Genomic DNA, 12245 nt, shown 5'->3' with positions numbered 1-12245 from the left:
CTTAAAGGGGACAGAGACCCCATTCAATCTGTATCTAACAGGTCCGTGCTGATGGAGACAACTTGTTTGATTGTCTGCAAGCTGTTCAAGTCCCGGTAGATGGTTCTGAGGGGTATTGGTATTCTCATCTTTTCATAGTTTCGGGTGAGACAGTGCGTTGGGGAGTGGGGAGACCACAGTTTGATGAATGACTGAATGCAATGCAGGAGTAAATATCGAGCGATTGTGAGTGTGTTGGCAAAAAAAGGACCTTAATATAAAAATAAAGAAACATATAGTACAATATCTCACGAACCCATAGAATAAGATGTTTGAAGGTGATTGTCTCTCTGCATCAGTGAAGACTCGCCAGCTCGCCCACAGAGACATTGTTAATGATGAACTGATCTGGGTGACCAGGGCAGAACCTCAGCAGATCACAGGATATTCAGGGACAAAGATTACAAGATAAACAAGTGACCACATCAGCGTGTGTTTGAATCTGACTGGTAGGTATGTAATACACAGGGACCTGCTGTAATCAAAATGCCGAGTTAATTGAATTATTAATTGGATGTAATTAATTTACAGACCTGATAGAAGAAGACCTGAAGAAGGGCTTATGCCCGAAACATCGAATTTCCTGCTCCTTGGATGCTGCCTGACCTGCTGCGCTTTTCCAGCAACACATTTTCAGCTCTGATCTCCAGCATCTGCAGACCTCACTTTCGCCTCCTGATAGAATTAACTGCCTGGCCAACTGATTTTCTGACCTGATGTAATCATCACCCAGTTGGTTGACTTGTGAACTTGATCTGATTAACTGCACAAGAATTAGCACTGCTGCCTCACAGCGCCTGAAGACCCGGGTTCAATTCCCGACTCAGGCGACTGACTGTGTGGAGTTTGCATGTTCTCCCCGTGTCTGCGTGGGTTTCCTCCGGGTGCTCCGGTTTCCTCCCACAGTCCAAAGATGTGCGGGTCAGGTGAATTGGCCATGCTAAATTGCCCGTAGTGTTAGGTAAGGGGTAATGTAGGGGTATGGGTGGGTTTCGCTTCGGCGGGTCGGTGTGGACTTGTTGGGCCGAAGGGCCTGTTTCCACACTGTAAGTCTAATCTAATCTAAAAAAAACAGTTAGTTTGTAGACTGACATAACTTTGATGTCAGAAAGTGTAAGAATGGTATTGTACGGGTGTCTGACAGAGACAGCTGGGTTGTCCTGTGTGACGGTTTTGAGTTCCTCTCCTGGCTGTAATCGATTTCCGCTGGAATAAACTGCTGTTCCTGCTGAATTGCCCAGGCCTTCAGAGTCTTCTTGCCTCAGAGACAGCAGTCACTCCTACAGCAGTAATATCTGGATTACTCCCAGTGCCGTGTCCCAGTGGGAGTCGGAACTGGAGTGCAGAGGAATCTCTTCTGGGGTAGAAGAGACCTGGATCAGAAGGAAAGGTTGTACCTGAATTGCAATATACTGGTGGGGAGAGTTGCTCGAGCTGCTTGGGTTGGGGAAGATGGGGATGGAATTAACACCGAGGGAGATAGTGAGGAAAGGGATCAGTCTGAAACTGGGTATAGTTGGGAAAAGGGGCAAGTCAATTACACTTGGGCAGGCAGGAAAAAAGCAGACAGCGAGGTAAGACTGATAAATTAAACTATTATTTCAATGCAAGTGGTCGAACAGGTAAGGCAGATGATCTCAGGGCATGGTTGGGAACACGGGACTGGGATATCATAGCAATTACAGAACCGAGGCTCAGGCATGGACAGGACTGGCAGCCCAATGTTCCAGGGCATACATGCTCAAGGAAGGATTGAAAGTTGGGGGAGGGATGGTGGGGGTGAGGGGGTGGGGTGCAAGAGAGGAGAGAGAGGCATATTTCGATTAGGGATAATATTACACCTGTATTTTGGGATGATATTCCTGTGAATATATCCAGGGAAATTATTCAGTTGGAACCAAGAAATAAGAAAAGGAAAATCATCTTGTTAGGATTGTACTATGGATTCCAAACAGTCAGGGGAAATCGAAAAGCAAATTTGTTAGGTGATCTCAATTTTCTGTAAGAATAATAGGCTGGTAATGGCAAAGGGATTTTAACTTTCCAAAGCATAGACTGAGACTGCCATTGTGTTAATGACTTGGTTGGAGAGAAATTTGTTAAGTGTGTACAAGAAAATGTTCTGATTCAGTATGTGAATGTACTTTCTAAAGGAACAAAAGTTGATCTACTCTTTGGAGATAAGGCAGGGCAGATGACTCAGGTGTCAGTGGGGGAACACTTTGGGGCCAGGAACCATAATTCTATTTGTTTTAAAATAATGATGGAAAGGGGGTTTAGAGTGTAGGTTTGCTCACTGAGCTGTAGGTTTGATATCCAGACGTTTCATTACCTGGCTAGGTAACATCATCAGTGGTGACCTCCAAGTGAAGCGAATCTGTTGTCTCCTGCTTTCTATTTATATCTTTCTCCAGGATGGGGTTCCTGGGGTTTGTGGTGATGTCATTTCCTGTTCATTTTCTGAGGGGTTGTTAGATGGCATTTGGATCTATGTGCTTGTTTATGGCATTGTGGTTGGAGTGCCAGGCCTCTAGGAATTCTCTGGCATGTCTTTGCTTAGCCAGAATAGATGTGTTGTCCCAGTCGAAATGGTGCTTTTTTTTTCATCTGTGTATAGGGCTATGAGGGAGAGGGGGTCATGTCTTTTAGTGGCTAGCTGGTGCTCATGTATCGTGGTGGCAAACTTTCTTCCTGTTTTTCCTACGTAGCGTTTGTCCATGGGTTTTACTGGGTCTTTTAAGTTTGTTAGTTTTTGTTTGAGAGTGTTGGTGGGTTTGTGTGCTAATAGATTCCGAGGGTTCTCAGTCGTCTTGGAAAAGTAGAATGGATCTAAAAGCTAAAGTTCTAAATTTATAGGAAGGTCAATGTTCATGATATTAAGCAAGAACTTTCAAAAGTTCATTGGGGACAAATGTCGAGCTGAAAATGTATTGCTGGAAAAGCGCAGCAGGTAAGGCAGCATCCAAGGAACAGGAAATTCGACATTTCGAGCATAAGCCCTTCCTGTTCCTTGGATGCTGCCTGACCTGCTGTGCTTTTCCAGCAATACATTTTCAGCTCTGATACTCCAGAGCTTTCTCCTGGGGACAAATGTCTGCAGGTAAAAGGAAAGCTGGAAAATGGGAAACTTTCAAAAATGAGATGAGAGTCCAGGGACTGTATGTTCTCATATATGGGTGAAGGGCAAGGCTGGTAGCTTTAGAGAATGCTGAATGATGAGAGAAAATGAGGTTTTGCTCAAGAATAAGCAAGAGGCAGATGTCAGATGTAGACAGCAGGGATCAAGAGGATCCCTAGAATAGTATAAAGGCAGTAGAAGTGCACATAAGAGGGAAATCAGGAAGACAAAAATGGGACATGAGATTAGTGTTGGCAAGCAGGGTTAGGAGAATCCAAAAAGATTACATTAAGGAGAAAAAGGTAATTCAGGAGAGAATAAAGATCAGCAAGACCACCTGTGGAACTACAGGAGATATGGGTGATGCTAAACAAATGCTTTACATCAGTGTTTATTGTGAAGAAGAAGATGGAATCAAGAGAACTTGGGGAAATAAATATTGACATCTTGATAAATGTCCACATTACAGAGGAGGAGGTGCAGTTAATCTTAAAACAGATAAAGATTGGTAAACTGTTCAGGAACTGTTCAGGTGTACCTTGAACTCTGTGGGAATCTAGAGAAGTGATTGCTCTGCCCCTTGCTGAGATATTTGTATAATCTGTAGTCAAGGGTGAGATTCCAGAAGACTGGAGATTGGCTAATGTGGTGCCATTATTCAAGAAACGTGGTAAGGAGAGACAAGGGAATGATAGACCGGTGAGTCTGACATTGGTGGTGGGGAACATGTTGAGAGGGGATCCTGAGAGACTGGATTTACATATATTTGGAAAGGCAAGGGCAGATTAGGGATTGTCAACATGGGGCATTGTGTGTGGGAAATCATGTTTCACTAACTTAATTGAGTTTTTTGAAGAGGTAACAAAGAGGATTGATGAAGGCAGAGTGGTGAACATGATCTATAAGTACTTCAGTAAGGCGTTCAGCAAAGTTCTGCATGGTAGATTGGTGAGCAAGATTAGGTCACATGGAACACAAGGGGAACTAGCCAATTAGATATAGAAGGTTGGAGACAGAGGGTGGTGATAGAAGGTTGCTTCCTAGACTGAAGACCTGTGACCACCGGTGTGACATAGTGATTGATGCTGGGTCCACTACTTTTTGTCATTTATAAACATAATTTGGATGTGAACATGGGAGGGATAATTAGTAAGTTTGTGATGACACCAAAATTGGAGGTGTAGTGGACAGTCTAGAAGATTCCCTCAGAGTACAACAGGACCTTGATCAGATGGGTTGCTGGGCTGGGGAGTGGCATATAGAGTTTAATTTAGATAAATGTGTGGTGTTGCATTTTGGAAAGGCAAGTCAGGGTGGGACATATGCAGTTAATGGTAAAGTACTGGGGAGTGTTGCTAAACAAAGAGACCTTGGAGTGCTGGTTCATAGATATTTGAAAATGGAGCCACAGGTAGTCAGGGGAGTGAAGAAGGTATTTAGATATAGACTTAAGCTTTATTGTCACATGTACTCAAGTACAGGAGTACAGGGAAATGTGTGACAATGTCATCAAGCATGGTGCCATCTCACGTACGAAGGTGCCTAAGTACAAGACGTAGGTGCACGGAGAAACACAAAAACACAAAAGGAAAGCATTCCTGTGTTTCTTTCATTGGTCAGTGCATTGAGTATAGGAGTTGGGACGTCATGTTGTGGCTGTGAAGGACATTGGTTAGTCCACTATTGAAATGCTGCTTTCGAATCTGGTCTTCCTCCTATAGGAAAGATGTTGTGAAACATGAAATGGTTCAGAAAACATTTACAAGGATGTTTCCAGGGTTGGAAGGTTTGAGCTATAGGGAGAGGCTGAATAGACTGGGGCTATTTTCCCTGGAACATCAGAGGCTGAGGGGTGATCTTGTAGGGATTTATAAAATCAGGAGTGGCCGGGATAGAGTAAATAGATAACGCCTTTTCCCAGGTGATAGGAGTCCAAAACTAGAGGTCATAGGTTCCGGGTGAGAGGGGAAAGATTTCAAAAGGACCTAAGGTGCAGTGTTTTTCTTGCAGAGAGTGATGTGTGTATGGAATGAGCTGCCAGAGGAAGTGGTGAAAGCAGGCACAATTACAGCATTTAAAATGCACCTGGATGGGTATATTAATAGGAAGGGTTTAGAGGAATTTGGGCCAAGTGCTGGTGAATGGGACTAGATTAATTTCGGATATTTGTTCCGCATGAATGGGTTGAACTGAAGGGTCTTTTTCCATGCTGTATATCTCTGTGATTCGATAACAACTGGGAAGTGCATGGGGCAGACTGACTAAGTACTGGCACAGGGCTGACCTAAACATTTTTCAACATTTAACCAAATGACCTGCCAATCACCATGCCTCATGGTTTTCTCTATACTGATGACTTAGAGTCATAGACGTGTACAACACAGAAACAGACTCTTCCATAAAAGCCATCCACCCTGAACAGACCTGGTCCCATTTGTCAGCATTTGGCCCTTATCTCTCTAAACCCTTCTTATTCAAATATCCATCCAGATGCTTTCCAAGTGCTATAATTGGGGAAGTGTTCCCTGGAAGACGAATGCCTCATATTCTCCCTTGGGAGCCTGCAGCCACTCGGGTTAAATGTGGATTTCAACAGTTTCCTCATGTACCCTCTCCCCACATTAACCCAGTCCCAAGCCTCCAACTCAGCATCGCCCTCCTGACCTGTCCATCACCTTTCCCATCTGTCTGCTCCACCCCACAGCCCCCTGACCTATCACCTTCTCCCTCACCTTCATCTGCCTATCGCTTTCCCAGCTACCTTCACCCCAGCACCACCCCCCAGGCCCCTCCCATCTATCTCTCCCGGCCTGCAAGCCTCATTCCTGATGAAGGGCTTATGCCCGAAATGTTGATTCTCCTGCTCCTCAGATGCTGCCCGACCTGCTGTGCTTTTCCAGCACCACACTCTCGACATTGATCTCCAGCATCTGCAGTCCTCACTTTCTCCGTGCTGTTAGGTAGTTTCATGCTATTGTGTACCACAGGAGGGTCATGGCTGGTCGAGTCCCATAGAGACAAATGTAACCCATTGGGTCATTGTTTCTGGAAGGTTTATTCTTCTCGAAGGATTCTTCAGGGTTAGTGGTTTGACCAAACCCTCCCAGATTCTGCTATCTCCATGGTGTAAGTTAGAAGTGGATGGAAGGCGGACTGTTTGTTGACTTCACATCACACGTTCTGGAATAAAATGATGCTGTGATTTTGTAAAATGTCAGACTGTGAGGGAGTTGTGGAACAGATTGCTGGGCCTTTTGCTGAGATATTCGTATAATTGACAGCCAAGGCTGAGGTGCCTGAAGACAGGACAGTGGCTATCATCGTGCTATAATTTAAGAAAGGTGGTAGGAAAAAGCTGGGGAACTATAGATCTGTGAGTCTGCTGTCAGTGGTGGGAAAGTTTTGAGGAAAAAAAAGTCAAAAAGATACATGAAGAGGGACAGGTTGTTTGTACATGGAGCTTATGGAGAGGCCTGGATATGGATGGCTCTGGAGAGTTTTTTTCAGACAGTGAACACTGAATGGTGGATTATTGAGAAGGAATTGTTTTTTTCATTTGTTCAATTAAGTGTTTGATTTCTTTGTAATGTTTTTACTTTTTGTTGCATGCTTCATTTTAAATCTCTGGGTAAGGAAAGGTATTTAATTTTATATATAAGGTGCTACTGAGAGCTTCTTCTTTTTAGGATGAATGTTACTGACAGCCTGCAAGAGACATTGATGACTACGAGATTCTGAGGTGTGTAATCACAGCGCAATCATTCAGATCGATAACTGCCCATCAGGAAGGGTATGAAGGTGGTTTCGAAATCTCCTTTGGATATTCCCCTCTCAAACAGATAGTCCGTTTTGGGTATCATTGAATGGGAAAAATAGGAGTGGTTGTCAGATCTTGGGCACTAAGAATGAATTTTATGTTAAATAGGTTTGTCAGGATTTAAAAGATTAATAATTTTTGGGAACTCTCCTGTGAGGGGCACAGACAGGAGATTCTGTGGTAATGAGTGTGAATCGAGGAGAGTACGTTGCTTTTTTGGTGACAGGGTGAAGGACGTCTCAAAATGTTTGAAGTAGATTGTCAAAGGGGAGAGTGAGAAGCTGGAAGTTGTTGTACACGTTGATAAGAATGACATTGTTCAAGAAAGGGTTAAAGCATTACAGAGTGAGTGTAAGAGGTTAGGTAGAAGGTTAATAAACAGAATATGAAAAGCAGTAATCTCTAATTTATTTCTGGAGCCAAGTTCTAATGAGTGAAGGAATAAGAGGATAGGGCAGATAAATCAATGGTTGAAGAGGTGCTGCAATGTGCAGGGATTCAGTTTCTTGGATAATTAGGATCTCTTCTCAGACAGAAGAGATTTAAAAAGGATGGGGTTCACCTGAACTATAAGAGGACCAATATGCTGATGGGGAGATTTGCCAGTACTATATTAGGAACTTGTAAACATTTAGAGAGGTGGGTGGGGGCTTCCTAAGCAACAGTGAAAATGGAAAGAAAGATGGCAATGGTTCTGAATCAGTAAACAGCAAGATATTTAGAAAAGACAGACAAGAACAAGTCAGAACAGAGAAACTCTGAACACTTAAACTGCATTTATTTCAATGCAAGGGGTCTTATTGATAAGGCTGATGGACTCAGGGCATGTAAGGGAACTTGGGACTGGGATGTCATTGCTATCACAGAACTTGGCTGAGGAATGGAGAAGAGTCGACAAGTGTGGTGCTGGAAAAGTACTGCCAGTCAGGCAGCATCCAAGGAGCAGGAGAGTAGCTCTTCATTAGAAATGAGGGGGTGGCCCAAGGGAGAGATAAATGGGAGGGATCTCGGGCTGGGGGCAAGGTAGCTGGGAATGTGGTAGGTCGATGGAGGAGAGGGGTAATGGTAATAGGTCAGAAAGGAAGGTGGAGTGGGATAGGTGGGAAGGAAGATGGACAGGTAGAACAGTTCAAGAGAGGTGTGCCAAGTTGGAATGTTGGATCTGGGGTAAGGTAGTGGGGGGTATGAAGAAACCGAGGAAATCTACATTGATCCCATGTGGTTGGAGCGACCCAAGGAGGAAGATGAGGCTTTCTACCTCAAGGTGGTTAGAGTTTGGCAAACTCCCCCCCCACTACTCTGCCAAGGACATGCCAGTACTGGACCTCCTCCACCGCCAAACTCCAGCCACCCGACATCTGGAGGAAGAATACATTATCTTCCGCCTTGGGACCATCCAACCACATGGGATCAATGTAGATTCCACCAGTTTCTTCATTTCACCTCCCCCCTCCTTATCACAGAGCCAAATGTCCCATCAGGCACCACCCTCTGGAACTGTCCAACTGGTCCATCTTCCTTCCCACCTATCTGCTCCACCCTCCTCCATCTACCTAGCACATTCCCAGACCCCTCCCATTTAAGTGTCAGCTCCCCCCCCCCACCCCCCCCGGGCCATCCTCCCATTCCTGGTGAAGAGCTTATACTCGAAATGTTGGCTCTGCCTGACCGGCTGTGCTTTTCCAGCACCACACGTTTTGATCTTCAGCGTCTGCAGTCCTCACTTTCTCTTGAGGAATGGAAAAGACTGGCAGTTCAATGTTCTGTTTTCGGGTTTTCTCGGAAGGATATAAAGAGAGGCAAGAGAGGAGAGGAGGAGTGTTGTGTTTTTGATTAAGGAAAATATTATGACTGTAATTTGAGAAAATATTTCTGAGGGACCATTTCATGAAAATATATGAGTTGAAGTTAGAAATAAGAAAGGGATGATCACCTTGATGGGATTGTACTATCGGCTCCCCAATAGTCAGAGGGCAATTGAGAAGCAAATATGTAGAGAGATCTTAAATATATATATAAAAATTATAAGTTTGAAATGGTAAGGGATTTAAATTTTCTAAACATTGATTCAGATTGCCAGAGTGTTAAAAAGTTTTGATGGTGAAGGATTTGTTAAATTGCACGAAAATTTCCTTTGTCAAGATATAAATGTTCCTACTAGAGAAGGATCAAACCCGAACTTCTCTTGGGAAATAAGACAGACCAAGTGACTGAGTGTTAGTCAGGGAACACTTTGGGAGCAGTGATAATAAAACTATCAGTTTTAAAATTGTTATGGAAAGGCACAGGTCTTCCATAAAAGTTAAAGTTCTTAATTAGAGTAAGGCAAATTTTAAAAGTATGAAACAAGAACTTTCAAAAGTTGATTGGAGTAGACTGGTCACAGGTAAAAGGAACTAGGAGGAAGTGAAGATGCAAATGCTGGAGATCAGAGTCACGAGTGTGGTCTTGGAAGAGCACAGCAGGTTTCCTACTTGTGGGATGCTGCCTGACTTGTTGTACTTTTCCAGCACCACATTCTCGACTCTTCACAGGTAAAAGGATGACTGACAAGTGGGAGGCCTTCCAAAGTGTGATAACAAGAGTCCAGAAACATTCTGTTCCTGTTAGAGTGAAAGGCAAGGCTGGTAAGATTAGTGAACACAGGATGAATAAAGATGTTGAAGTTCAAGTCAAGAATAAAAAAAATCTATCAGAGAGACAATTGGGATGAACTGAATGTCTTGAAGAGTATAAAAAGTGAAGAAACATCCTTAAGAAGGAAATGAGGAAGGCAATGAGGGGATAGGAGAGAGCCTTGGCAGGGAAGGTAAAGATAATCCAAAGAGATTCTATAAATACATTAACAGTGAGGGAGCAACTGGAGAAAGATAGGACCCCTTAAAGATTAACGAGGTTGTCTTTGTGTTGAACCTCAAGAAATGGGAGGGATATAAATGAATAATTCTGTTTTACTGTTGGGAAGGAATTGGATGCGAGAGATCCATTTACCGCTAATGGAGTCAGGTGTTACTAGGGGACATAGCTTTAAATTAAGGGGTGGTAGGTATAGGACAGATGTTAGGGGTAGATTCTTCACACAGCGGGTTGTGAGTTCATGGAATGCCCTGCCCGTATCAGTGGTGAACTCTCCTTCTTTATGGTCATTTAAGCGGGCATTGGATAGGCATTTGGAAGTTATTGGGCTAGTATAGGTTAGGTAGGATTCGGTCGGCGCAACATCGAGGGCCGAAGGGCCTGTACTGCGCTGTATCCTTCTATGTTCTATGTTCTATGTTCTAAATCAGGGAAATAAACACTGATGTTTTGGGAAAAGTTTCCAGTACAGAAGAAGAAGTGCTGGAGATCTTAAAAAACATAAAAGTAGGTCAACCTCCAGGACCGGATCAAGTGTGTCCCAGGACACTGTGGGAAGTTAGGAAGAAAATTGCAGGGCCCCTAGCAGAAATATTTGTATCATCAATAAACACAGGTGAAGAATTGGTGGACTGGGGTGTGGCTAATATGTCATTGTTTAAGAAGGGATGTGAGGAGAAGTCTGGGAACAATCGACCCGTGAGTCTCACTTCGGTGGTGGGGACGTTTTTGGAGATGATTCTGAAAGATAGGATTTACACAGGGTGGAGAGGAAAGAATTGATTAGAGATGCTCAGTATGGTTTTGTGTGAGGAAAATCATGTCTCACACACTTAGTCAGATTTGTTTTTTGGAAGTAACAAAACCAATGAGGACAGAGTGGTCGATGGTGTTTGCTTGGCTTTTAGTAAAGCCTTTAACAAAGTTCTGCATGTTAAACTAAAGATTAAAGCTAGATCACATGGGATTCAGGGTGGGCTTGCCAATTGGATATGTAATTGGCTTGATTGTAGAAGACAGCAGGTAATGGTGGATCATTGTTTTTCAGACTGGAGGCCTGTGACCAGCGGTGTTCCACTGGGAGCGGTACTGGCTCCACTTCTGTTAGTCATTGAAATGAACGTTTTAGATGAGAATATGCGAGGCATGATTAGTAAGTTTGCGGATGACACCAAAATTGGTGAAACAGACAGTGAAGAATGCTACCCGAGATTACAAGGAGATCTTGATCAATTGGGCTAAAGGGCTGAGGGATGGCAGATGGAATTTAATTTGGATACAGGTGGGGTATTGCATTGTGGTAATACAACCAAGGACAGGACTTATTGGTAGGGCCCTGGGTAGTGTTACAGAGCGGAAAGACCTTGAGGTTCAGGGACATATTTCTTTGAAGTTTGCACAGGGTAGTTAAGGAGGTATTTAGCACACTTGCCTTCATTACTCCTACACTCAAAGGCCTGTGCAATGTCAGAACTGACATTATATTGAAGTTCTTTTGGGCACTGGTGAGGCCTCTTCTGGTTTATTATATGCAATTCTCATCACCCTGTGATAGGAAGGATATTTTTAAACTGGAGAGGGTTCAGTAAAGTTTTACCAAGATGTTGCCAGGAATGGAGGGTTTCAGATATAAAAATGGACTGGAAAGGTGAGGACGTTTTTCACTGTTGTATTGGAAGTTGAGGAGTGACCTTATTGATGTTTAAAAAACCTTGAGGTGCATAGATAAGGTGAATGACAGGGGTCTTTTTCCTCGGGTGGGGAGTTCAAACCAAAGGGGTATATTTTTAACGTGTGAGGAGAAAGATCGAAAAACGACATGATGGGCAAAATGTTTAGTAGTTTCGGTTTAGAATGAACTGCCAGAGGAAGTGATGGATGCAGGTACAGTTACAATGTTTAAACTACATAAGACCATAAGACATAGGAGTGGAAGTAAGGCCATTCGGCCCATCAAGTCCACTCTGCCATTCAATCATGGCTGATGGGCATTTCAACTCCACTTACCAGCGTTCTCCCCGTAGCCCTTAATTCCTCGTGACATCAAGAATCTATCAATCTCTGCCTTGAAGACATTTAGCGTCCCGGCCTCCACTGCACTCTGCTGCAATGAATTCCACAGGCCCACCACTCTCTGGCTGAAGACATATCTCCGCATTTCTGTTCTGAATTGACCCCCTCTAATTCTAAGGCTGTGTCCACGGGTCCTAGTCTCCTCGCCTAATGGAAACAATTTCCTAGTGTCCACCCTTTCCAAGCCATGTATTATCTTGTAAGTTTCTATTAAGTCTCCCCTTAATCTTCTAAACTCCAATGAATACAATCCCAGGATCCTCAGCTGTTTGGATAAGTTCATGAATAGGAAAGGTTTGGAGGGATATGGACCAAGCGCAGGCAGGTGGGAGTAGTTTAGCT

Source organism: Hemiscyllium ocellatum (assembly GCF_020745735.1).
Source record: "Hemiscyllium ocellatum isolate sHemOce1 chromosome 15 unlocalized genomic scaffold, sHemOce1.pat.X.cur. SUPER_15_unloc_18, whole genome shotgun sequence".
In the NCBI taxonomy this organism is placed as follows: Eukaryota; Metazoa; Chordata; class Chondrichthyes; order Orectolobiformes; family Hemiscylliidae; genus Hemiscyllium; species Hemiscyllium ocellatum.
Note: the sequence above shows the minus strand (reverse complement) of the source record.